Raw genomic sequence first — 26092 nt, 5'->3', positions numbered from 1 at the left:
GGTGAATTCACTTCAGACAGGATGTGTGACAAACAAGGAACATCCAGTGTTTTCTTTGGCCGTCTTTGATGGTCAGTGGCATTAGTGCCTGTAATATGAAACCCAGGAGCCACTGGTGATGCAATCAGGGGAATCAGAGCAGCGGTAATGATAACACACACACACACACACACACACAAAAGTCAGCAAGTGATGAAAACAGACCCAGACAAACTAATAACTTCTGCATTAATTTGCGACGGCAATCATGTGTGGCTGCATGTAAAGCACTTTAAATATCCGAGTTTACAAATCAACCTGTCTTGCCTGCTTACACAAATCTCCCACAGCACTGGAGTCGTGTACAAGGCATCATACAGGACACATAGGACATGAGAAAAAGCATCATTGGGACTTATCAGATGATTTAGAATCCTCCTTAGGTCCCAGACTTACTTAAATATCACTCTAACAGCGTCCTCTGCCTGTCGTCATCCCGATGAAAGAGTCTCTAAATTAATAACGGGGTTGATAAGCTCGTCCGTGTGACCGTTGCACCGTATGTTACTGAGTGTTAACAGTCATAAAATGAACATGCAGCCCAAGTGGACTTTATGGATCTTTGTTGGTCTTGTTTTAGAGGCTGTGCTTGGCTGGGTCATGTTGGAGGATGCTAAATATGTTGTTCATCGGTATGCAAATGCAGCGATTTCATAATTAGTCGTTTAATCCATCATAGATTTAACGTTAATTAATTAATTGGTTCTGTCAAACTAAAATGTTAAAAAAATGGATGGATTGAGGTTCGGAAACTTGAGAATTAACAGCTTTATTTTTGTCTTGCAATATAGCTTTTTTTGGAGTGTGGGTCTGTGAAATCAAGACGTTTGACAAAGTCACCTTGTGCTCTCGGATATTGTGTGTACATTTTCTTTTTTACAGTGTTCTGATGTTTTATTGATAAACTAACTAATATATAATAAAACTAGAATGGGCACTCGGTAGAGCGCATACCTTCGCATAACACAAGATTGGGCATTGAATTATGAACATGTTGGCATTAGTTGCATGCCAATTGGACACAAATGTATCGTGCTATGGTAAAAAAAAAGATGTTGACCTTTCCATGACCTTGACCTTGACCTTTGACCCGATTGATCCCAAAATCTAATCAAATGGTCCCCGCATAATAACCAATCATCCCACCAAATTCCATGTGATTCAAGAAGATTTGACCTGTTCATGACCTTTGACCTTGACCTTTGACCCGATCGATCCCAAAATCTAATCAACTGGTCCCCGGATAATAAACAATCATCCCACCAAATTTCATGCGATTCGGTTCAATACTTTTTGAGTTTTGCGAATAACACGCATACAAATAAATAAATAAATAAATACACGGCGATCAAAACATAACCTTCCGGCATTTTCAATGCGAAGGTAATTATAGTTATTTGCAGCTAAAGATGTCAGTGGGTCTTTAGTAATGATTTCAATGAACTACACTAGATTTCAATCATGCACATTTTTTTAATTATATATATATTTATTTATTTTTCTTCGTGGAATTAACATGATTTCGGTCAAAGCAACATCGACTTCATCGCGTTTCCCGACTTCATAAACTGAACCCCTGCCCTCGATAGCGATGATGTTGTCGCGTCTGCAGCAGCACGAGTCCATTCTATAAAGTCCTTCTTATTTCAACACTGACCAACTAAGTGGTGTTTACCTCCTCATATACAACACCAGTCGCTGGGAGGAGAAAATGATGCCAAACAAAAATGAATCTTTCCACGAATACCACAGATTTTTCCGACCTGCTCTCAAGCCCCCGAATGCCCCAAAACCACACGAGTGAAAGCGCCGATGAAGTGCCTGAACGAGCGCGCAGCGGTTTCCCTGCTCCACCTTTTCTCATGCATTATTCTGTGGGGCACATTTACAGAGAAGTTTCCATTTGACATCCCGACTGACGGCTCTCTCACGGATCATGGCGCTGAAGAGCCCCTCATGCAGACTCGTTTCTACAGCATTAACAGCAGGGGAATGAGAAAATGAAGACAGCAAAAGCCTTTTGGGCTTTTTCTAAACAGCAGAGGATAGACGAGAACAAATCGTTTGTGGCCCCGACGGGAGATCGACTCGCACGTTAAGAACTTCAGCGAAGAACCGACAATGCGAACACGAGCAGGAGGAGGAGACAAACTGTTTGAAGATATGTCAGACTCGCCGAGCAGTGGGCAAATATTCAGCAGAAAATGCAAACGGTACCACTCACAGGGGCGGCTTTAGCTCAGTGGGGTAAGAGGGCCGTCCTTCAACCGCACTGAACCCCATTAATAAAAGTGTATATTAATTATTAAAATACTTTCAGATTCAAACTATAATTTACTTTCTTGTAAAAACGGTATCTGCAGCTGATCTGTCCGAGCAGAACACCGATACAAAAAGAGTATGCTATGAAAGCAATAAAAAGACATTACTTGGAGGAAAAACATAGGACACCATTTGCTATAAAACAGCCCCCATTGTAACGTCTTAACAGAAAATGATCACAAGCGAGGATCTTTGCGTCCTGCGTCTCACCGCCTGCGAGACACGCTGGAGAAATGGAAGTCGTCTGAACATTTGTCCCGTCATGGCCGCCTGACGGTTCAGTCCAAAGCCTCCGTCACCGAGCATCCAGGTCCATTATCTCCTCTTCATCGCTGACAACGAGACCGCAGCTGTGTGCGTGTTCATGAGTTTCCACACTTATGAGAGCCAAATTTCCTCGAAATTATGGACGTTTTAAGAGGCCTCACTTGATTAAAGAAGCTGTCTTTAAAAAAAATTAGGAGGGGCATTTAAGTTAAAAGGAAAAAAATGAAATGAATCAGCAAATGAAGGCACAAAAAGAACAGCATCGCAAAAGTGTGTGTGTGTGTGCGTGTGCGTGTGTGTGTGTGCGTGTGCGTGTGCAGTGCTGACATCAGCTTTAATTCACTAATATCTTTACAAACCAGCTGGATTGAGGTCATCCTGGCCTCTCCATCATCATTATGAAGGTGCTTTGGGAATAGACGTACAGTAGAGCTAATGGCAGCGCGGTGCAGCAGCTCATAAAACCACGGACAGGATTTCATCTCAACTTGTGCCGCGAGAATATTTTATGTTTAGGATACTTTCACTTCCACTCTGCCAGCCTCCTCATGCTGGACATGCTTTTTAAACGACATCACACAGTCTTTATGAGCGAATACAGCTCAGATGTAGAAGCAGTAACATGTCAACTAACAAGCTGGCAGATGTATCTCTATAGTTGTGCTTCAGACATGAAATATATTACTATTGCATATTTATGTCGTTTTCATGTTCGTGTTATTTGAGTCTTCATTCATGTCATCGACTCCCTGCTGTGGAAAACTAATCTGAAGCAGGGAATCGGATCACAGTTTAATTATTTGACCGACTTCTTTACGAAAACAACTCGGTTTGCACTCTTCCGTATTTCTGACAAAGCAGCTGCTCAAGGTCAACGAACGTGTTGTTATCACCAGGAACCACAAGCGTTGCCAAATCTAACCAGGATTGAACTCTGCGAGGCGAATGACTCAGCAGCCCAGTCCAAAGCATCAGACGTAAACGTCAGAATGGTGTGGAAAATGCCAACTCGACCGACAAGCCGTTAACTGTATTTACGAGGCTGCACATCCTCCAGGAGGGAGAAGAGCCCTCAAAATGCACCGTCAGCGAGTTTGGTCCCTGAAGAGTTTTACCAGTCGACAGAAAGGGAATTCCCCACGCATGACGGCGTTTAAGGTAAGCAGTCGAAACTTTGCATTTCTTCAAATCTGCATTTGAATCCATTTGAATTTTTAAGCCAAAGCCGGTCACTTGTTTTTAATGGTTTGGTCGCAGTGCCAAGATCATTCCTGTGTGGAAGCAGACTCTTTGAGAGAGAATACATTCAAACTGATTGACTCGAAATGAGGCCCGCTGGACCAACACAAAAAGGCTCTGAAACCTCCCCCCGTGTCACCTCGACCTCTTCTCGTCACCTTCTTCTCGACAATTTAAAGAAGACGGGTTTAACATGAGTCTTTTTGTAAGAAAGTAGGATATGAAAGGAAGAATTTAAATTTGAATCCTGCCTAAATTGAACAACAACCGAATGGAAGTCAAAAGAACTTCAAGTGAAACGTTTTGTTCCAACACTGGCAGCTCTCGATTCAGTCGCTGGCAGGATTTTAATAATACTACAAATAAAAAGCAATTTTTTTTAAAAAGACGTTCTATTCCCTCACTTTCACTCCATTGTGAATGTCGAAAGTCTTTAAAAACGTCCCGAGAGCTCATTACGGATATACGTGTCATAAAGACAACGGTATTCTTCTTCATGCGAGATCCGACAACCAATTACTTCCCCTGTTTTACTTCCCACTGTAACCGACGAGGACAAAGAGGTGCAACGTTTCACAGCTGCCCTCTCAGCTGTAACGGACAATTATAGGATCAAGTTGCAAAAATGAGAGGACTCCACCCACTGAGGCTGACCCCATCAATCAGCAAGAAGAGGAAGAAGAAGAGGGAGAAGGAGAACGGCTGAGCACTGGAACACAAAATGGTGAATGTGTTTGTGAAAATACCGGCAGCACAAGGACACAGACTCCTCCTCCCAGTTCATCTTCTGCCGTTACGGGGATACGAGCAGCGGCTCTTATCAGGCGGTGCCTGGCGCAAAGACAAAGACGCCCAATCAGGCCGCGGGAGGAAAACACATCTGGGACTGGAGGACGTCTGCAGTGGAACTGAAGAGTCATTATTCAAACAAAAGGGCCCCCGAAATAACCTCGATGTGTTTCTAACTTTTCTTTTGTTTTATACGTTAATGTTTTGGGCTTAATGGTCGGATAAAAGAACCAATTTGGAGACGTCACCTTGGGCTCCGTGATGGGATTCATCATCGATCATGACAATATCCTCAAAATGAGTTCAAAACGGATCAGGGTCCCTCACAACTAATCACGTTTCATCAATCAATTCACCAATTATTCGGGACGATAAACTCAAATGTCTTGCTTTGTCGTACCAACGAAAAACTCCAAAGAAATTCAGTTCGCAACTGACTAAAAAGAGAAAGGCTGAAAATATCGTCTGGTGTTTTTGACCACCAAGGTGACGAACGCTTGATCAAATTACTTGCCAAATTGATGCATTTTCTATGGCTTGACTAAGTGATTTATTACCTAATGGTCTCGGTTGACACACACACAAACACACACACACGTTGCACTTTGTTTCACCGATAATGTCAGAAACAGTGCGTGACATTTAGCAGTGAGGAGGCGAGTGCTGTGTCGGGACGCTCGGTGCGGAGACACACTGGCGGCAGTGTCACACACAATGGGCCAGTGTGTGTGTTTGTGTGTGAGTATCTGCATTTTATCTGCATGTGTGTGTATTCATGCAAGCTGTACAAACCCCTCTATGTCATGAGAAAGTGTGTGTGTGCACGGTGTTCGCATGCCTGCCTGCTTGTGAAACTGTGTCCTCACGAAGGACGTAAAGCTGCCTCCGTCACCCTCTGCTCCGTCTCGTCACCATGCCGACGCCCAGAGTCCCAAACGACTCACTATTAATTTGAGTTATTTTTTTTTCTTCCTTAATGGGAAATTCATTATAGGCCCCAGAGTGAAATACAAGATTGAGTGTTGTGAGGCTGTGCAAAGCTTCTCTACGATGACTTCTGGAAGAGTACAGCGGGATTATTTTTGTTAAGACGTTTGCGTTGAAAGCGCTCGCTCCAATTTCATGTTTTAAATTAGCAATGACATCTTTTCATTCATGAATTAGCTGAATCGTGAAAGGCGTTTGCAGGGACAGCCTGTTCAGAGTTCAGAAGTGAGCCTTACCAAAGTGTGCAGGTCATCAGAGACTGAAACCAATCCATAACATCAGGCTGTGCAGTAATTTTCAGCATACCGTTTCTGTCATTGGTGACAATGACCGCCTCGGCTGACATATTAGACTCCAAGATAAATCAATGCATAGCTCCACCAGAAAAGGCTCGACAGTGTGGAGCGTTCATTCACATGCACTTGGCTCTTAAAGCAAGGAGCACACATACGGTACCTTATCTCAATGTGCCGATCAGGGCCCAGTCGTTTTCCAAGCCAGGGACATTTTACATGCCAATCATATGATTGTTTATTGGGTTGATTTATCTATAAGGACAAACACTGCCTTTTGTTTAAACAATAATTCTGGTTTATCCCATTATTTCATCAATTATTAAGATCTAGAAACACCCTGACGGGGTGAGAAACATGTTCAGATGATTAGACAGTTTGTAAACAATACAGCAGTTTAGTCAGATTATCTAAAACTACATTTGGATAAACCCAAATATGATGGGCTGCAATTGAGAATTCATTCAAATCTGATTGCGTTCGAGCCCAGTAGTTGGAATAATTAGCAATATATAATTCAGATTCTCCCATTCCAGTGAACTTGAACCTACATAAAAAAGGTTGTCTAGAGGCTCAACAAATTCAAGAACCACTTATTGTATCAAACAATATTGTAACTAGAATGGGCACTCGGTAGAGCGCATACCTTCGCATATCACAAGATTGGGCATTGAATTATGAACATTTTGGCATTAGTTGCATGCCAATTGGACAAAAATGTATCGTGCTATGGTAAAAAAAAGATGTTGACCTTTCCATGACCTTGACCTTGACCTTTGATCCCAAAATCTAATCAAATGGTCCCCGGATAATAACCAATCATCCCACCAAATTTCATGCGATTCAAGAAGATTTTGACCTGTTCGTGACCTTTGACCTTGAACTTTGACCCGATCGATCCCAAAATCTAATCAACTGGTCCCCGGATAATAAACAATCATCCCACCAAATTGCATGCGATTCGGTTCAATACTTTTTGAGTTTTGTGAATAACACGCATACAAAGAAAGAAATAAATACACGGCGATCAAAACATAACCTTCCGCATTTTCAATGCGAAGGTAACAATATGTACATTATGTGAGATATTATACATCACCTGATTGTATTCATCAGCGACAGACGCAGCAGCTCTTAGACGTATTTCACTGCGGACCCAAAACTTCTGAAGATTTACCCGAATGTCCTCGTTATTGGGCAATTAATTTGGGCTCTGAGTCAGTGTTGAGGAAACACTTCACAAAAGGCTAATGCCACAGCACATGGCCATTAAAACAGGAAGCAGTTGGTTTTGACTGGCGCACTGAGATGTGACATCTGACCTCTCTGACAACCGCAGCCATTAGCCGAAACACGACCCCTGGCCGTGTCAGCCCAAAGTCGCTGAAGTCAAACTGACAAAACCCAGGTCTGTGTTTGGAGAGCCAGACACACACACACACACACACACGTACACAAATACACACACCGTAAACGACTCACTGTACACCTAGCTCACGTAGAGCTTGAATTAGCTCTGCAGTTCCCCTCAGTCAGTTAAACCGTGATATGTCTTTTCAATGCTGTATATCATTTGTTTCACCTGTAGTTTGAATTATAGTGCTTCAATTCTTTTCCTCTATTACATAATGTATTGAGGCTACAATGATGTATTATATATGTTAATCTTTTAATCAAGCTTTGTGTTGCTTTACTTTAACTAATCATTGACTTGATATAACAACTCCATTATTCTCCATCCCACTCAATTGGCACTTAGTTTCACTTAGTGCAACTAGATGTGTAAGTAATATTTAAAAGGAGCTGTATTCAACAATCTGTCAATGTCTACCTAAGCATGGAATGCAGAAACTCTTCCTCTGTGTGGTTATCAGAGCTTCTCATTGCTTTGTTGACATTCTCTGGCTCGCTCACGGCCACCGCTCGGCGCTGCGCTCATACGGCGGCGGGTACAGCTGATGAAGCCGTCGATGCAGAAGCTTAGCACCCACCCTCAGGTTCCCCCCTCAGGTAAACACTGGGTCAGACACTTTCGCCGTTGTTTACACTGTAAGCGATGTTAGCGCCGTGAGTTGTGAGCCGCCGGCTCGCCGTCGCCATGTTGAAAGCTGTGAAGAGGCATTCAAGGTGCTCCCAATCACGTATATTACACCTTTGAATGCCCTCTCCCATGACATTGAGTGATGTTATGAACGTGTGTCTCGGCTCCCTCAGCAGCAGCAGGAGGAGCAGCAGCAGCTTCCTTTCAAACCAAAAAAAGAGAATAAAGGAAACCATCTTATTCAGAGGCTGAGGATAGCAGAGGAGTGTAAAGAAAGGGAAGAGGAGCAGCTGCTGCTGTATGTAAACAGATAAACAGAAAACAAGGCAGGCTTCAATGAGCCATGGAACTCAAACACACACACACACACACACACACTAAACTAACTCAGTGTCTAAAACCGTGGCTAAAATAACCGGTTTGAGTCAGGAACCATGTGATCAAGGAAAAAGCAGACAGAAGTTCAATGCCACCTTTGGTAGTTCTTATAGTTTTAGATACCTGGATAATGTAACGGTGTGTTACCCAGCCCTAAATGGTAGGATCATTCCAGTTGACTGGTAGGCAAACAAATATAATACTAGAACGGGCACTCGGTAGAGCGCATACCTTCGCATATCACAAGATTGGGCATTGAATTATGAACATTTTGGCATTAGTTGCATGCCAATTGGATAACAATTGACCGTGCTATGGTAAAAATAAGATTTTGAGCTTTTCATGACCTTGACCTTTGACCCGATTGATCCCAAAATCTAATCAAATGGTCCCCGGATAATAACCAAACATCCCACCAAATTTCATGCGATTCGGTTTAATACTTTTTGAGTTAGGCGAATAACACGCATACAAATAAATACGCGGCGATCAAAACATAACCTTCCGCATTTTCAATGCGAAGGTAACTAGAACGGGCACTCGGTAGAGCGCATACCTTCGCATATCACAAGATTGGGCATTGAATTATGAACATGTTGGCATTAGTTGCATGCCAATTGGACAAAAATTTATCGTGCTATGGTAAAAAAAAGATTTTGACCTTTCCATGACCTTGACCTTGACCTTTGACCCGATTGATCCCAAAATCTAATCAAATGGTCCGCGGATAATAACCAATCATCCCACCAAATTCCATGTGATTCAAGAAGATTTGACCTGTTCATGACCTTTGACCCGATCGATCCCAAAATCTAATCAACTAGTCCCCGGATAATAAACAATCATCCCACCAAATTTCATGCGATTCGGTTCAATACTTTTTGAGTTCTGCGAAAGATTTTGACCTGTTCATGACCTTTGACCTTGACCTTTGACCCGATCGATCCCAAAATCTAATCAACTGGTCCCCGGATAATAAACAATCATCCCACCAAATTGCATGCGATTCGGTTCAATACTTTTTGAGTTTTGCGAATAACACGCATACAAATAAATAAATAAATAAATACACGGCGATCAAAACATAACCTTCCGGCATTTTCAATGCAAAGGTAATAATGTAGAAGAGTGGATGCAATGGATTCGACCAACTGCTTTGATCCGTGTCCCGTGAGATGACTTGTCTCGTGTCAAAAGGGGTGTTGGTGTTGCAGCAGTGCACCACTTTTCCATCTATCCAGTCAATATTCTCTCTTTCTCTCTTTCTCTTTCCATACAATACTATCTCTCTCTCTCTCTGAGTCTTTCGGGTCTTCCATCCCTTTCTCCCTCTGCGTCGTCTAAGAGGACGTTTTTTATTCTGTCTGGATTACTTGTCCTAGTTGGCGTTGGGCGTGCTGGTATAGGGAGCGAATGTATTTCCTCTGGTGGAGCCTTGATTTAAAGCACTCAGGTCAACTCGATTCTGGGTCATTGTCTCCCCTGTCGTAATGAACCAGGGCAGAGGGAGGCAGCAGCCTGCATGTCGACTAAAGAAAGATGTTGGGGTGCTACAGGATGCCATAACTGCCCATCTGCATTCAGAACTAAGCCAAGAAGCACAAACACTGTTTAGATGGCTTTAGTTTTTGTGCACAAAAGTAATTCTATATTTCACGGTGATACACATGAATAAGCTCAACTCAGCTGATAAGTACTAAAACTACATCTGCTTATATCCACATAAGCTGTTTACTGGAAGCTCGTGAATACTAAGACCGCAATCTTGCAGTAAATCTAAATGTATCTTCCGGGACTGATCCTGCAGGGCCTACTGACCGACATGTGAGTGACCAACATATTAACCACTGCTACACAACCCGGCTGGCCATACAGCCATTCAATGTCCAGATTATAATTCCTGTTAACCTAATTTGTGGTTGTACTTCGCCCTGCCTGACACGGCCAGGTCAGCGCCGACCAGGGCTATTAGTCCTGCCATTGTACCGCCGTTAATCCAGCATTAAGCCAAGCTGGACAAAGGACCTCAGAACTCCCATGAATGGAAAGGTGTGAGACATGGGGGTCAATAAAGTCCACAGAAAAAAGAAAAAATCCTGCCTCCAGAAACAAAGTCCTGTTCTCACATTTTAGAGGCAGTAAACTAACCTAAACCCTCCAATTAGAGGCAGTTAATCTTTAACTGTGTTCTTACATTCCCCTTATATGGCCAATAACAATACTACTTAATTATTTTAAGAATCTGCTATGACACAACAAACACGATCTGCTTCTTGGTTGACGTCACGAGATTCTTTGCTTGTGTCAGTATATTTCTATATGGGAAAAAAAAGTATATCTTCTCAAGATTCTCTCTTTTGTTTTGGTTGTTTTAAGATAGCGGAGGAAACATGCAGGTGTCCCTAATCATCAATTAAGGCTGACATCCGAGACAGCACCTAAAGAACACCTTCACTTAAAGGCACGGAACTATGAGCAGAAATGAAATATAATTTTCATAACTATGTTTTAATTAGTGTATTAACACCAGAAACTTAGAATATGTGTGTTTTGCTTTGCTTGGACTGAACTCATTATCTTTATTAGGAGTGGGTCATCTTTGTGGATTTGCCATGTGACGTTTTTCTACTAGCCGAAGGCCAACGTAGTTCTCTGGCACGCTTGAGAAACTACGGTAACGTGAAGCGCAGTACGCAAAAAACGCCTTGTGTTGCTCCTGGAGTAGTGTTAGAAAAAATAGAAAAAATGTATGCAAAAGTATGAATTGTAAAAAAATAATAAACATCTCTACATGGAGAAACAATCTTAAACGGAAAACCTCTCCGTCTCAAAATGTTGAGACGTGCTGAGAAGCACTACCAATCTGCTACAATGTTGTTCTGTGAAGTGTGAATAAAAATGAAATTGTACAATGAGGAAGAATAAAATTCACAACAACGGTTATTGTGCTTTCATATTGGATTCAGAAGATGCATTTTTCTCTTCCAATCCTCACTCATGATTCATATTCGACCCACAAGTGTCCAACTGTCTAAGATGGAAACTATGAGAAGGGCTAATGTAGATAACAAACACACATATTGTACTAAAAAGCACAGGAACAGGCTATTTGTTTGACAACCGGTGACCAAAGCTGCAACAGTCAAGGCCTAATGTGGCACGTTTTCTTTCTTTTTTCAAAGCCACCATTTTGCATGTGGGAAGACAAATTACTATTTTGTTTGTACATTGTCAAATAAAGTTTCTGACAGCCTCAAATGTTTACAAAAGGGGTTAATATATATTTTTCTTTGTTTAGTATACAGTATATATAAGTAATCATTACGCAACTGAATAGTCATTTTACCACGAGATCATTTATCGGAAGATCTTCAGAGCAGAGACACAAAACTATGTCAACTGACAGACAGAAACATGTGTCATCGCTACACAAGCCCACAGCGTCAGCAGCAGGTCAGCGGGATGAACGTTGTTTAAACACAGGAAAACACACCGAAAACAGGTGTTGGACTCCTTTCTCCTTGCTTGGAGACCATGCCGTTGCACTGTTTTTTTCCTTGTGTTTCACGTTAAACGTCACAGACAGGTTTTAGTAAACAGCAAAAATGTTACAGTGGTTAATTCGTTTTTAATTTCCGTTACTTATCCAACCTCTCTGTCAAAGGATCCCACCAGAGTTGGTGATTGTGAGAACAGTGGGAAGACGAACAAAGACCGTTATCTGATCACCGTCAAGATAAAAATCTCTGTTGTCTTATTGTATGTTTTATATGTTAATGAATCATAATAGTCAAAATACCTGATAATTAAACATTTTAGACATTGACTACAATGCACTTTGCACTGGAAAAAGGGACCGTTTGAGTGTTTCCACTCCAGAGGTTGGTGGAGTTTTTTGTCCAGTGATAAAGAGGTTTTACCGGGCACCTGGTTAGATTCTTGATTATCTTTGCAAGTGAAGACTGAGGTTTCTGGGAGAAGCCTTTAAAAACAATGCAACGTTTTTTAAAGCAGTGTATTAGCAGCTTGTAATTTATCATGCAATGTGCCCAAAGTTGATTTACCGAAAATAGACAAGAGGTCAGTATCAGTTCTATAACTCAAAGCATTAAACCTCATCACAAACAGAAAGGAAGGATGACCAAATGCATAATAACCATTTCTATTACCATTTCTAGAGGCAATGATGTCAAGTGTTGTGACGTGGTTGGTCAATCGTTGCCTCCTTCACCTTCACCTGTAAGTGTTTTACTGCCATTGTTGCTTCGTGAAGAGGAGACGGGAATTTTTTTATGCAAGGCGCTGCAGCAAGACCTCGTGAGATTACCAGCAATCTCCCTCCACGGCATCGATGAGAGCAAAAGCAGCGACATTCCCAGGCAAAGCACGGACGACGTTTCCAGAGCAAGCGAGCCAATGAGAGAGATTAAAGGATTCCCTGAAGATTTTGTTTCTCAATTGTCTATTATCGATATCATACAAGACTATATAAAACAGAAAATACACAACTGGAAACTGGCATCAGAGATCGGTTGGTGGTCTCAACAATAAATCCAATATCAAAGTAGTTTCAGATTTCTGCCGAGCCACTCGATTTCCTTAAGCTCGAGCTCACTTGACTACTCATTACAGCTCTTGCGTGAATATTTTTCCATCTTAAATCGGTTACATCCATGTATGCCAGCTTGTAGTCTTCCTCATAATTACCTTCGCATTGAAAATGCGGAAGGTTATGTTTTGATCGCCGTGTATTTATTTATTTGTATGCGTGTTACTCGCATAACTCAAAAAGTATTAAACCGAATCGCGTGAAATTTGGTGGGATGATTGGTTATTATCTAGGGACCATTTGATTAGATGTTGGGATCGATCGGGTCAAAGGTCAAGGTCATGAAAAGGTCAAAATCTTCTTGAATCGCATGAAATTTGGTGGGATGATTGGTTATTATCCGGGGACCATTTGATTAGATTTTGGGATCGATCAGGTCAAAGGTCAAGGTCATGAAAAGGTCAACATCTTCTATTTACCATAGCGCGGTCAATTTCTATCCAATTGCCATGCAACTAATGCCAACATGTTCATAATTCAATGCCCAATCTTGTGATATGCGACGGTATGCGCTCTACCGAGTGCCCGTTCTAATTGCCTTTGCAGGTGCATTACTACACTTCTTCAACCACTGCAATAGCATCGAAGCTGCATCATGTCACCCATGTGCAGACGGGTGTTCATGCTACAAACAGAACGAGGAGCCATAAAACACATTGCTCAACCATCGCTGGTCGAAAAACTTCACAACATCTTTCAACATCATGCATTACCTCGTCTGACTAACCGCATACCACCGCACACGTTATTGCATAATCTTTACAACAAGACGGAGAGTTTTTCCATGTACAGTATAGCAGAGCTATGTGTGAACTCTTGAACGTTGGGGGAACTCTTTCACAGATAATTTACCAAAAATGTTGCCGTTTTCCTGTGTGTAAGTAGTGTACATCTTCTCATCTAGACTCAGTGATCTGCAGGCCTGTCTTAAAGTCCATTCGGCTAACTTTGAAGGATTATAATTCTCCTCCTTTCACCAGCACTTTGCAGAAAGGATTCATGCCCTGCCATGTCCAACAAATTGAATATTTAGTGTAGTCTGCTTTGTTGTTGTGCAAGTCTGAAGTCTCCATGTTCCCGTTGTCTCAGTGATCACTCTTTTTATTCACCTCCCTCACAGTTCTGTGAGGGAGGTGACAGATCCCCCGGTCAGGGTTCCCAACGTTTCCTGACAAGACACAACACTGCTAACACACTTTGGTTGGACGAAGGTCTGAACTGTTTTTGTTTTTTTGCCTCGATGGTTTAACAAAAAACCTCAAATTCAATGCATAAATAACCTGGTCACAGATTCTCGGCCCAACAGCAGCAGTCCATGTTCAGGGCCTGCTGTCCTGTCCCGGTCCTGGGTGGGGTTAATCGTCCATCTGCTCCACACTGACATGAGCCACTCGTGTTTATTTTAGACAAATCTGTCTGTTTATTTCTAAAAGGGCTTGACCAATACACACCCTGTTCCCCCCCCCTCCCCCCTGCTAAAGTCATCCGGTTCACTCTATCTGATGCGAATTCAGGAAAATCCTCTGTTTCATTTCTAAATTGTTCCGCCTATACCCTTTTTCCCCTGTGTATTCTTTTCTCTGGCTCTCCCCGTCTGGAGCTCCATCACACTGTTGAGTCATTTTGCTGCCTAATGATGGTTTGAGTCCCTGGCTAAGACCGAGCCAGAGTAAACAAGGCTTAGACTCTGGCAGCCTGCAGTCAGTGTCACTTCTAATCCACGACTAAACCAAGATGGGTGCGCAGTGAGCCGGCACCGGCCCAGTATCTGCATGCCTGGCCAGAGCAAGAGGGATACAGACTGATTTCTCATTTTACGACACTGCAGAACAAAGATCCGTCTGAATAGTTTCAGATGAGCCACGGCAGACAAAATGAGTGAGGTTAGAGTCGACCCCTCGATACTTTGATCTCTGATGTTGGATGAAAAACTATTTCTACAGGTTTGTGAACGTCTGATTTAATGCAGTTATAACTCTAACACTGCCCGGTTTGAATCTGGGACAGTTCAACTTAATATATAGACTTGTTTCCACTCATGCAGGGAATAATAATCATGCAGAGACTATAATTGTCTGTTATGTCAACGTGGTCCAGTTCAATTGCGGTATGGTTAATGTGCAAGCAGAATACAATCCGTAATACCTGTGGAAAAGATCATTTGGTTCAGCGGAAGTGCAGAGTCAGAAGATCGGTGGTTTGATACCCGGCTCGGCTAGTCCATGTGTCCTCGGGCAAGGCACTTAACACTAATTAGTTATGAATGGTTAGTTAGAGTCCTGATGGGCAGGTAGCCCCTGTCATGTGTGAACGATGACAAGTAGTGTTAGAGTGCTTTGATTGGTTCGGAAGACTAGAGAAGCCCTATACAAGGACAAGTCTATTTATTATATATGATGAAGACATTATTACTTATAGCTCTGCACAGTTTGCAAGAAAACGTTTGACTGAGCATAAAATAACATGCAGACCCAGCTTAATCTTCCAAGTAGGGCAGTGGAAATAATCTCTTTTATTTTCCTTTCCTGCGCTCCCTTCAGTGACGCTCACATCGCGCCACTAAACCGTACACAATTTTCCAAGAATAATTCAAACGTTGCACAGATTGAAACCAAAGTAAATAAGAGTGAAGTCAGATTGAGAGGATTAGAGGGAGACAGTCGCAACTCAAGTTTAGATTAAAACAAAACCAGTGTGAAGACAGATTCCTTTTGATATGACACTTCCAAATGATATCCATTGTTCGGTGTCTAGTTATGTGCGTATTTGAAGTCAACTAGGGCGAGGTGATTGTCTCTCATGATTAGGGTATTTCATTTTCAGAGCATACTTTTTGATAATTTCACAAATAAAAAGTATATTTGAAAAAACACAAGAGTATACATATAAATATGTACTCTTGTGTGAACTAAATACTTTGCAAATGAAAAGGTGTGTTTTAATTCAATCAATTTTACTTAGTATCATCAATTTAAAACTACTTAATTAATGACTTCTTCACAATATGATTCCATTGAAGAACAATATGATGGATTATCATATTTAATTGTGTTCTAGCCCTAACAACAACATAAAGTTACAAATGAATCATGTTTATTCTCAGTCGTTATTAGGATTCAGTTTGTTGTTGATTTTTTATTCTACCAGACCAGGTGTTGATTTTAATGTTTTTTCATCCAAATTTGGTTTTGCATCAATACGGTGTCACTTATAACCATGAGTTAAACATGTTAGAAATGTAGTAATTCATAATAAAATAGCTCAAATAATCCACAAACCCTAATTTCACAACATTAACAAAAGATCATACGATTTCAAATGTAGAGCCACATTAAAAAAAAGCATGTTCCTTCATACTTCATTTCTTTGAAAGCTCTCAACATGACAAGACGTCTTGCCGACAAGACAGAAACGCATAACTTCCTCAGTGGAGGTAATTCGATCGCTGGACTGAAACCCAGCAGAGACGCTGACCCACAGCTCTCAAAAACACACCACGTCATTGTTTTAGGAGGCGGAACAAGGCACCAGAGTCAGATCGGAGCTTCCGGCTCCTTCTTTAAATGAATGTTGCAACAGGTGCTGATCGGTTTAGACACCAGCGTCATGTCTAGACTATAATACTCTTGAAACGAATAAGTTTCTTTGGAGGATTCCTAAAAGTAAGCTTTCAGACAAACTTGTGCTTACACATCACTATTTAAACAGATCCAGCTGTTCACCCTTCAAAGGGAATCCTGCGCTCCAGAAATCAGAGCTGAGGGAGCATCGGTCCTCGCTAGTTTCGAAAACCTTAATGGGGAAAACATTATCGGTTAACCGAGTGTGTGTGTGTGTGTGTGTGTGTGTGTGTGTGTGTGTGTGTGTGTGTGTGTCGAGGGTTTTCAAGCACGACCCTCAGCTGCCGGCACAACCAAGCAGCAGAGTGGCCAGTGAATTCTGGACCAGCAGAGATGGAAGACAGGGCAGACCAGACATTAAAGGCACCATCTCAAACAGCAGAGGGATAATTCATGAAAACAGCCTTCAAAAAGCACACAAACACACACACACACACACACACACACACACACACAAAGGGCCCATTTCAACACCACTTTCAGTGTTCGCTGAATTTTGCCTTTGAAGTTCAACAGCTGTGCTCCTCTTTTCTTAGAGGCATTTTGCTCATCTGGACAGCAGGAATCTTTATGAATAGCGACTATTTTTCCCGGCTATCGACTGGTATGAAACACTCAGAAAGCACTGCTCTTCCCAAGAAGAGAGACCACTTCATGCTTTCTATATAAGATAGCTTTGATAAGACACTGGAACATCCCAGATTGTACAGTACACATGAGTAACCATGCGCAACTTTTAAACTAGACCAGAGAGGCTTGCTGCTTGTGTGCGATCCACAACAACGTGAGGAAAAAACCTTCACAATGCCCCCCCCCCCCCCCCCCCACCCTCAGTCAAACGCCTTCCTGAACACAGAGCGCAGGCCACGAACTCTATGAGCTCACTTCCTGTTCACAACACTTCACTGACTCTGATTGGTCGGTGTGCTTCTAAAGACACAATCTGCATGAGATGTTTTGGCTTTGACACAGAAACATGCAATGAGCTACAGATACCACTGGATGTAAAAACACTGAATCAAAAAATACATTTAATATGCATGAAAGCCGACAAAGACATGTGCTTCCCGAGTGAACCTGTTGGCTTCGGAAAGAAAAATTGAAATAATTTAAGAAAAACAGCCTTGTTTTAGGCTTGTTGACATTGTATTTTTTAAATAATATAAAAGGTTTGTTCTTTCCTGTGGATGTAAGAGCAAAATTCATTCATTCAGCCTGATTGGAGGAACTGGAGTGAGTTATGTTGTGAAGGTTCATGTGTAATGAGGGTTGCTTTACTGCTGAGTTAAGAGATTTGATTGGGGCAAATAACACTTATTTTTATTATTGATTAATCATTTGGTATATAGAATGACGGAAAATTGTGAAAAATACATATTAACAATACCCCAAGAACCCCACATCTGTAAATGTCGTTTTGCCCGACAAACATCCTATACCCAAGGATATTCAAAAGATTTAAAAAACTGGAGTGAAGTAAAATTTGCCATTTTTGCATGAACCATAACTCAGAGGATTAATCGATCATGAAAATAGTTGCAGCATATTTTTCTGATGATGGGATCTGTCAATAATCAACATTTTGTTGCAGCTCTAGATTTGACAATGGGGACTGGGTGATGTCTTGATTTGGTTTCATGTTGTTGAGGGTTTGCTTTTGAAATCTTTAGGCCAATACAAATTTACAAAAATGCACTATTATGCAGATTTAGATTATTTGTAATCATTAAAAGGGACAGTGAGCGTCTGAAAACGAAGAGCCACAATAACAAATGGTCACACAAACACTTGATGGGGAGGACAGAGCTCTGGTGTTATCCTCTCAGTGAGTGGTCACACAGGGGGGGTTCAGACACATCCCAGCATGCATCAGCAGGGGATCCACCATCATGGCCCCTGATCACTTCCCAGCCAAGCAACACAATCTGAAGAATACTAGTGTATGCATATATCACAGGCTTCCACTGATTTCAGTCAGGAATCCTTTTGTTTTTCTCGATGAAAGCGATTAAGAGGACCGTAGTATAACACTGCTGCACAGTTTATAACTCACAACCCTGTCAGTACAAACAAGCCAATCCTGCACATCCAAATCAACATCCAGGGACAAATTCAAAGCTTGATTACAAAGTGGACAAGAGACGAAGCGGTAGACCTCGAAGGCCTCTAAGTAGCCTCGATGGCTGCCGCGAGATTTGCCTGTGTGAGTATTAAGACCACGGATTAGCAGACAGCGCCGGCTTGGTAGCTGTAATCAGAACGCTAATCTGGTTTGATCGCTTTTCGATGGTAATGAAGCACACTGGTTCCAGGCATGGCTCAAAGACAATTTAGGCAGCTGGAAGTAGAGGAACAGAATTCCAATTCAAACAAGAACATTCCAGTGAGGACTGAAACAAATAGGGAATTGTATCTTCTTTTTAGCAAAAATGTCATTTAACAACGGTGGTTGTGTCTGTGTTGACTTGCTTTGATGTCAGTCACAGACGGCGCCCGGCTCCTTCCCCAGTGAAGCCGGTGTCTTTCAGTGCAGGGCTCCAGACTGCGACCAAATGGTCGCATTTTGCGCCTAAAATTAGACACAGTGCGAGTAAATTTTTCATCAACAGATTTCTTTTTTTTATGAAATATTTTTGTTGCTGACAAACTTGTTCTACACTTCAGCCCACTATAGTTAGCGGTAATGCCTGAATGACTGGTTTGCTAACCGACATTAACTCCAGAAGAAGAAGAAAAGAGACGAAAACCGAAGCAGAAGGCTGGCCTGTGTGTGGAGGCGCACCGCAACGGAGACGCAACGAGGGCGAGGGCCGCAGAGTGAGAGGTCCACGAGGATCCTCACCACCGAGCGGCGTCCCGTCCCCGAGTTGAATCTCTGCACTGTCGCTCACGGTAAACGCATTCGATCGGGAGCGCGCGAGGATTTTGATAAGAAGGATCTAAGTGACAACATCCGGTTTTGCAAAGTTAGCGGAAAGAACCACGTGAAACAACATCCGTTTATCAAAATAAGATGTCGACAAATCATACACGAACATATAAAAGTAAACAATGAACTGATATATCTTTATAGATCATTTCTGAGATTAAATTATGCTAACATTAAAACATTTTTACTGGACCAAGGAAGAGTTTATAAAAATTAGTCAGACTTTTGTATGTTAAGAAAAGTCCTGTATATAGATTTCCGCAAGAGTTCCAGGAAATGAATAATGCAGATGTGTTCCATACATATCTGAAATCGCAATCAAACAATTTGAATGTATCAATTAGGACATTTTCAAAGTAAAGTCCTAAATGTTTAAAGAAATCTGTAATTTCTTTAATGTTTGAGTTGCTTTATATATGTATTTCCTCATAGTCTATTATCGGTGATCGGCAGATACTGATTTCAGTGATCACCAAAACCTGATCGGTGCATCTCTAATCATAACATCATCAAACCCTAGATGGTATTGAAAGAAAACATGCTGCATAGTAATATTTATTTTTGATTCCGTTTCCTAAAAGAAACTGCTTTCTATGAATGCATTCAATCAATGGGTGGGGCGCATCACGGCAGAACTTCGATGTCGGTGCGCGCATCGCTCTGTCATACAGGGTGGCGGGTGGAGATTTCACCCTGTTATAATGGTAGGGAAACACTGGAGTTGATAAGCGTGTCTTCTTGTCTGATCAATACACAACTGTGAGGTGCGTGAATGGACCGAGCTCGACCTGCACGAATAGGACCCATTTTGACCCAGGAAATAGTAAAAAAAGTTAGTCTGGAGCCCTGCAGTGCGCCTCCTGGTCCGCTGTTCTCTTTCAATATTTTATGAGCAACAGCAAAATCACCGTGTCGGAATAATTAAACATCAGTTAGGGTACAAAACTATAGAGAATATATGACGGAGGCAGCTCATCAGTGGAGAGGAAGAACTGAAGGAGAGCAGTGGGGCTCCTCGGAGATCAGAGACGCTCGCTCAGACACGCAGAATCTCATTTTGCCGTTTCACTATCCAGACCAATGATTTATTGTCTGAAACACCAGAGGACTGTTGGCTGTGGAGGAGGACATTGCTAATGTGGCAATGTGCGAGTGTGCATTAGCTCCAAATAATAATGGTATAATGGCACTGCAATACGTGTTGCTTTTTCTCCGTTTATTTCTCAGTTTTTTCCTTTTTTTTCCCTTACATAAAAAGGACCTTTCTCATTTCTTGATTTTGTACCTCCTCGTCTCCTCCATCCTCAGGATTGCAACGCAGATCAATCACAGTGCTTTACGTCCCGATTCCAAAAATGCATCTCGAGGAGCGAGGAGGTTTGCCCGAGGAGCTATTGAGCGAAGAAAGACCAATTAATCTTTTGCCCGTGACTAATAAAAGGGCCGTGACGGTGACACACAGCTGGAATGATCTCAAACCATTTCAGGACTCTACAAATATAACTGGTCCTGTTGTATTCATATACTCTAGCTATTTAAAAAGATCAAACTATCTGCCCTTTAGTAATTTCACGTTGATATTTCTTATGTTTTAAATGTAGGTTACAACTCAATTCAACTGCTATAATCATGACATGAAATCTCTGAAATCAAATTATTATAACAATAAGAACATTCTCTCGCATGTAGCACTAATTTGTATTTCTTGCTGTCATCTAGATAGACATGACTCCGTTTGTGTATTCATCACTTAATCATGTCCCTCTTTATTCGTATAGCACTCTTCATCATATCATTTGTTTCACACAATAAAATACATAAAAGCTCAATAATATGTGTGTTAATTAAAAATGCATAACATCTGTACATTCTTGTCATATTATGCCATGTTGTGAAGTGAATTAAAAGTGAATAAGTTGTCATGAATGGGTTACGCTCATCTCAAAGGTCATAGAGCACACACACAGCACAGTATAATAAAACAACGGACATCTGATGGCACACGTCACATTTTGATCGATGTGCCTTTAAAACGACGCAGCCGAGGTGAGGAAATCTAATTTGTTAAATGCTTCCGTTCCTTAAATGGAGGAAAGGAATCACGGATGCACAACCTGAGAAATGAGAAGGGCCTATTGTGACGTGAACCTACACTCTGCCTCTGTGCCCCGCAGCTCCGACTCTTCCTGCTGACGATCATGTGGAGAGAACACAAGGTTTATATCATCAAACGTGACGGTCCAGATGCGTGTTTGTGATGCACACCTGCACTCGCTCATTCTTCGGCATTGAGACACGTGAAGGAAACGTGCCAAACATGAGCTGACAGCCGGTGCAGATGTTGAGAGGAACAGCAGGAGAAAGTGCTCAGGATGTCTCTCCACACATCAACCATTTAAAAAGGCCAACGCAGCCGGGCAGGAACACGGACCATCCTTCACAAAGTGCACATCTGGCACAAAGTGGTAATGTTTCCAGTCTATTGTGTGAACATAAGGCAGTGACAGCCAGAGACAGCGCTTGTAAATGGCACAGTGCTGGTGTCATCGTGGTACTAAAGGATCTCGTAGATTCTTATCGTGGACTAGTCTTTAATATAAAGCTGGTTTGATTGGTTGTCAGAAAATAAAACAACCAACATATCGATAGTTCATTATCTTCATCCTTTACTCTGCGTGTTCCTGCGCATCTCTCTTTTAAACAAGCATAACCTGAAGCTTGATGGTTCGGACAAAACATTTAAGACAACTTGGACTGGAAAATGTGATCAGTTTTGAGAGTTTTCTATCATTTTATAGACCAAACCTCCCAGCATCTCAAACGTGAGGATTTTGTTTTGATATCATCATCATACATGTAAATGTAAGTCTTTTGTCAATAAAGGAAAGTCAAGGCTTCTAGCCTCGTGTGTGTGTGTGTGTGTGTGTGTGTGTGTGTGTGTGTGTGTGTGTGTGTGTGTGTGTGTGTGTGTGTGTGTGTGTGTGTGTGTGTGTGTGTACGTGTGTGTGTGTTTTCTTCATTTCTCGGTTCATATCACTGTAATTTAAATAGGTGAGAGTTGTTTGGAAAAACTAAGCAAATAGTCACTATTTTCTTATGTTTTGGATACAATAATCCATCAGAAAATGAATTGAGAATGAAAATAAAAGATATTTTTCTGCTTCTGAACTTGCACATATTTTCAATTCAAAAGTTGAAGCAGCGCTCGAGCCCCGAGCAGCCGCGGTATGAATCCCTCCGGCGGGTTCAAACTGCGTCCGAGGGGCCAACAAGTCTGCTGCAGAAACGCAGTCGCGCTTGTTACAGCCATGTGGAACATTGAAGCGGTGAGAAGGAGCCGAGGAGGATGTTCCGCAAACCTCACAACCGTGGAGCCGAATTCACAAGCAGCGGAAACGACGGTTGTCGCCGGTTTAACGGCACGTTGTTGGGACGGTTAGTAACCCTCGAAAGGCGGTAAAGTGAGCTAGTTAGCTAAAACTGCTCCAAGAAGAGATTCCTCCTCTTGCCTGCCGCTTCCTCCTCCGCGGAGGGGAAATAAAGCCCTTCTTCTTCTCCTTCTTCTTCTTCTTCTTTCCCCCTCGTTTAGTTTCAACCAGAACAGCTCACCCCCCAAAAACACACTGACAAGTACATTAGTGCACTCACCTCACTCCGGGTGGTTCACATGGAGGCGAGAGGAAACCGGAGGAGATATCCTGAAGGTTTAAACTTGTCCCGTTAGTGGAGACAGAGCGGGGCTGAGGAGAGAAGCTCAGCGTGTGTGTGTGTGTGTGTGTGTGTGCGCGCGTGTGTGTGCGCGTGCGCGTGTGTGTGTGCGTCCCTCTCCTCTCGCCGCTACACACAAGTCACTCCTGGAGGGCGGGGCCGAGAGGGAGGAGGAGACTGAGGAGCACCGTGGACCTCAGGGGTGCACATCGTGGGGGCCCGAGACCACCGAGGGGCCCCCACCCCCTTAGTTGTGTTGTTATTGGGAGGAATTCAAGGATTCAAAGGAAAGGTTCAATATCAAGTGAATCATGGCTGAATGTAAGAAATATGCAGTGGCCCGAAGAGATCAACACACTGCGACTTTTTATTAAAAATTTAAAATGTAAAAAAAAATATATATATATATATATATGCAAATAGTTGTTGCAAATAGTATGAGGTGTGTAACTCATAAAGTTCTTGACATCTGCTATACAAAAGTGTTGTTGGAAAATGAGCTAAGTTACACTTTTTTTTTATTTCTTCTTCTGTCATCTTGGCTGTTTGCAGCCCCATTTAGATGTTTCCTGTAATTGAAGCATGTTTCTTTATTTAGTTGTGTTTTTTGTATTTGCCGCCAGATTTGAATAATTTTGCTAATTTTTCTCTTGACACTTCGTTCCATATCTCACTAATACATTTTCTTTTTACTTTTATTACATACTGCAGCCGAGTATGTTCTGCTGCATGCAGTATGCATTGAGTTGGGATGTAATGCTTCCACCAAACTCTGAACCTTAAACTTTGACCCTCCAGGCCATATATACGACAGGCAAAGGATTGTGGGTCAGAATAGCCAGCAAAGCATGCTGGTATTTTTGGCATACTGCATTTGACATACATGTAATGGGACATACACAATCTTTTTCTGGCATAAGGGAGTTTGACTTCCATTTAAGTTGCTCTCATAATTCCAAGAAAATGTGCAGAAATATAGGAATAGACATAAACCTAATAACTAGAGATATTAAACATCATGGCCAAAAACATAGGCTGTATAAATACATGTAATGTGTTTCTGATTATTTACTTTCATCAAAAGTTTAAGACACCAAGATAATTATCTTTATTCGCAGCATTGTTGGTAAATAATAGTTTGTCATGAGCCATCCAGATAAACACATACAAATCGTTTTATTTGACCAACTTTATAACTAATGTATTATTTAGCAGTATTTCTGACTTGTATTACTGCTCATTGGGGTTTAGAAATACACTGAAGCTGATAATAAGATAGTGCCTTGTCTGCGCAGCCTCTCTGGAGAGACAGTAGACGATGGAAGAGACTGTCTCTCAGTTTTCTCTCCCACTCTTTTGGATTTCCTCTTTTTCCTTTTTGTTTCTCTGCCTCCTTGCATCTCCTTCTCTTTCTTGGTTTCTCTGCTTCTTGTCTGAACTCCCATGTCTCCTGTTTTTCTGTGGTACACCTCAAGCAATCAACCACCCACCACATGAAGTGTCATTATCATAATTGTTCAGAGATCTGCCTCTTGGCACAAGAGAGGGCTGCTCTTTTACAGAACGCTCCTGAAATGCACAGACAACAATTCACATGTTTGCATGTGCATTTTCAATTTTTTTTATATAATAAGAAGAAATACAGAATAACATTGTTATTTCACAAACACAGCTCTCTATCGTTTCTATTAGCTTTAACTTTTTCCCTTTATAATGCATTTTTTTTAAAGCAATCGTTTTACAGTTACAATAAAACTGAGAAAAACTACATCTAAAACGTTATATGTAATACATTTATGAGGCAAATTGAACATTTGAGACAAAATGACTGACATTTTACATTTTCGTCTCGGGAACACTATTGACAATTCCGATTTAAATGTTTAATCTGTATGATGATCATGCAATATGAAAAGTGAATTCCAAGATGGCATACTTTTCAGGCTGTGCTAAAAAGACTAGCGTGCAACGAAGAACAATACATACAATCCAAATTATTTATAGGACACAGATGGGTCACAGATGTAAGACAAAGTATGCAATACAATTTGGTACAAGCTGCAAGTGTAAATGATTCAAAGGACAGAGGCCGACGCAGTTTTGAAACGAGCAAACCCCCGACCAGCTCGAGATGCCCCCCATAGGATGCTCACCAGGGGAAGGTCTTCAGGAGCCCCAGAGAGACAATGAATAACATAAACTGTCAGAAGTGGTAAAGGTGTGGCCTCACTATTAATCATTCAATGATGCAATTGATATTATTGACAAGTAATGAAAAAAGTTCAGTCTGCCCTGTAGAGTCCTGAGAGTATCACGGGAGTATTAGGGTGGACCCAATAGCACGACTCAGGAGACAGAACTGCAAATAATGATCTTTACTCAGAGAATAATCAGGAACAGAATACTCAGAAATATATCAACACAATATGTAACACACGAGGGCTTAGGCTGGAAAACACAAGACAATCTGGCAGAGGACAAGTGCAAGTGAGGAGACCTAAGTAGACAGGGACTAATGAGTGGATGGGCAACAGGTGAGACGGACATGAGGACCAGGTGAAGGGAACGAGGGACTGACTAGGTGAGAGTGATCAGAGGCAGGTGAGAGAACAGGTGAAGGGAGTTGGACTGACGAGATAGGAAGCAGGATCTGGAATGACATGATAGTTAGTGAAGCAGGCAGACAGGATGAAAACAACTAATACAAAGGAAAGTGTGGAGCTAAACTGTTACAGAGAGATGGAAGACATTTTATTTCCAGCTATGTTGATCATCAAATACTTCGCTTCTAGATGCTTAAGTTTCACTTTCAATACGACAGGAAAGGAAGTCAATCTATAATAAGCATGGCAAATATAATGATCATAGAAT

The 26092-nt window shown here is 41.7% G+C and overlaps 1 protein-coding gene across 1 annotated transcript in view; it reads right to left on the bottom strand.

Moving 5' to 3' along the window:
- ppp1r16b (protein phosphatase 1, regulatory subunit 16B) overlaps positions 1-23211 on the bottom strand; it is an 85532-nt gene extending 62321 nt beyond the window's left edge. The window contains exon 1 of the mRNA XM_056436458.1: positions 23162-23211. The gene's annotated coding sequence lies outside the window, so the exon portion shown is untranslated. The remainder of the gene's footprint in view (positions 1-23161) is intronic.
- Positions 23212-26092: the final 2881 nt, after the last annotated feature.

The sequence above is a fragment of the Pseudoliparis swirei genome, chromosome 18, assembly GCF_029220125.1.
Source record: "Pseudoliparis swirei isolate HS2019 ecotype Mariana Trench chromosome 18, NWPU_hadal_v1, whole genome shotgun sequence".
Classification (NCBI taxonomy): domain Eukaryota; kingdom Metazoa; phylum Chordata; class Actinopteri; order Perciformes; family Liparidae; genus Pseudoliparis; species Pseudoliparis swirei.
The sequence above is the reverse complement of the archived record's forward strand: the minus strand, read 5'-3'. Positions and strand labels throughout refer to the sequence as shown.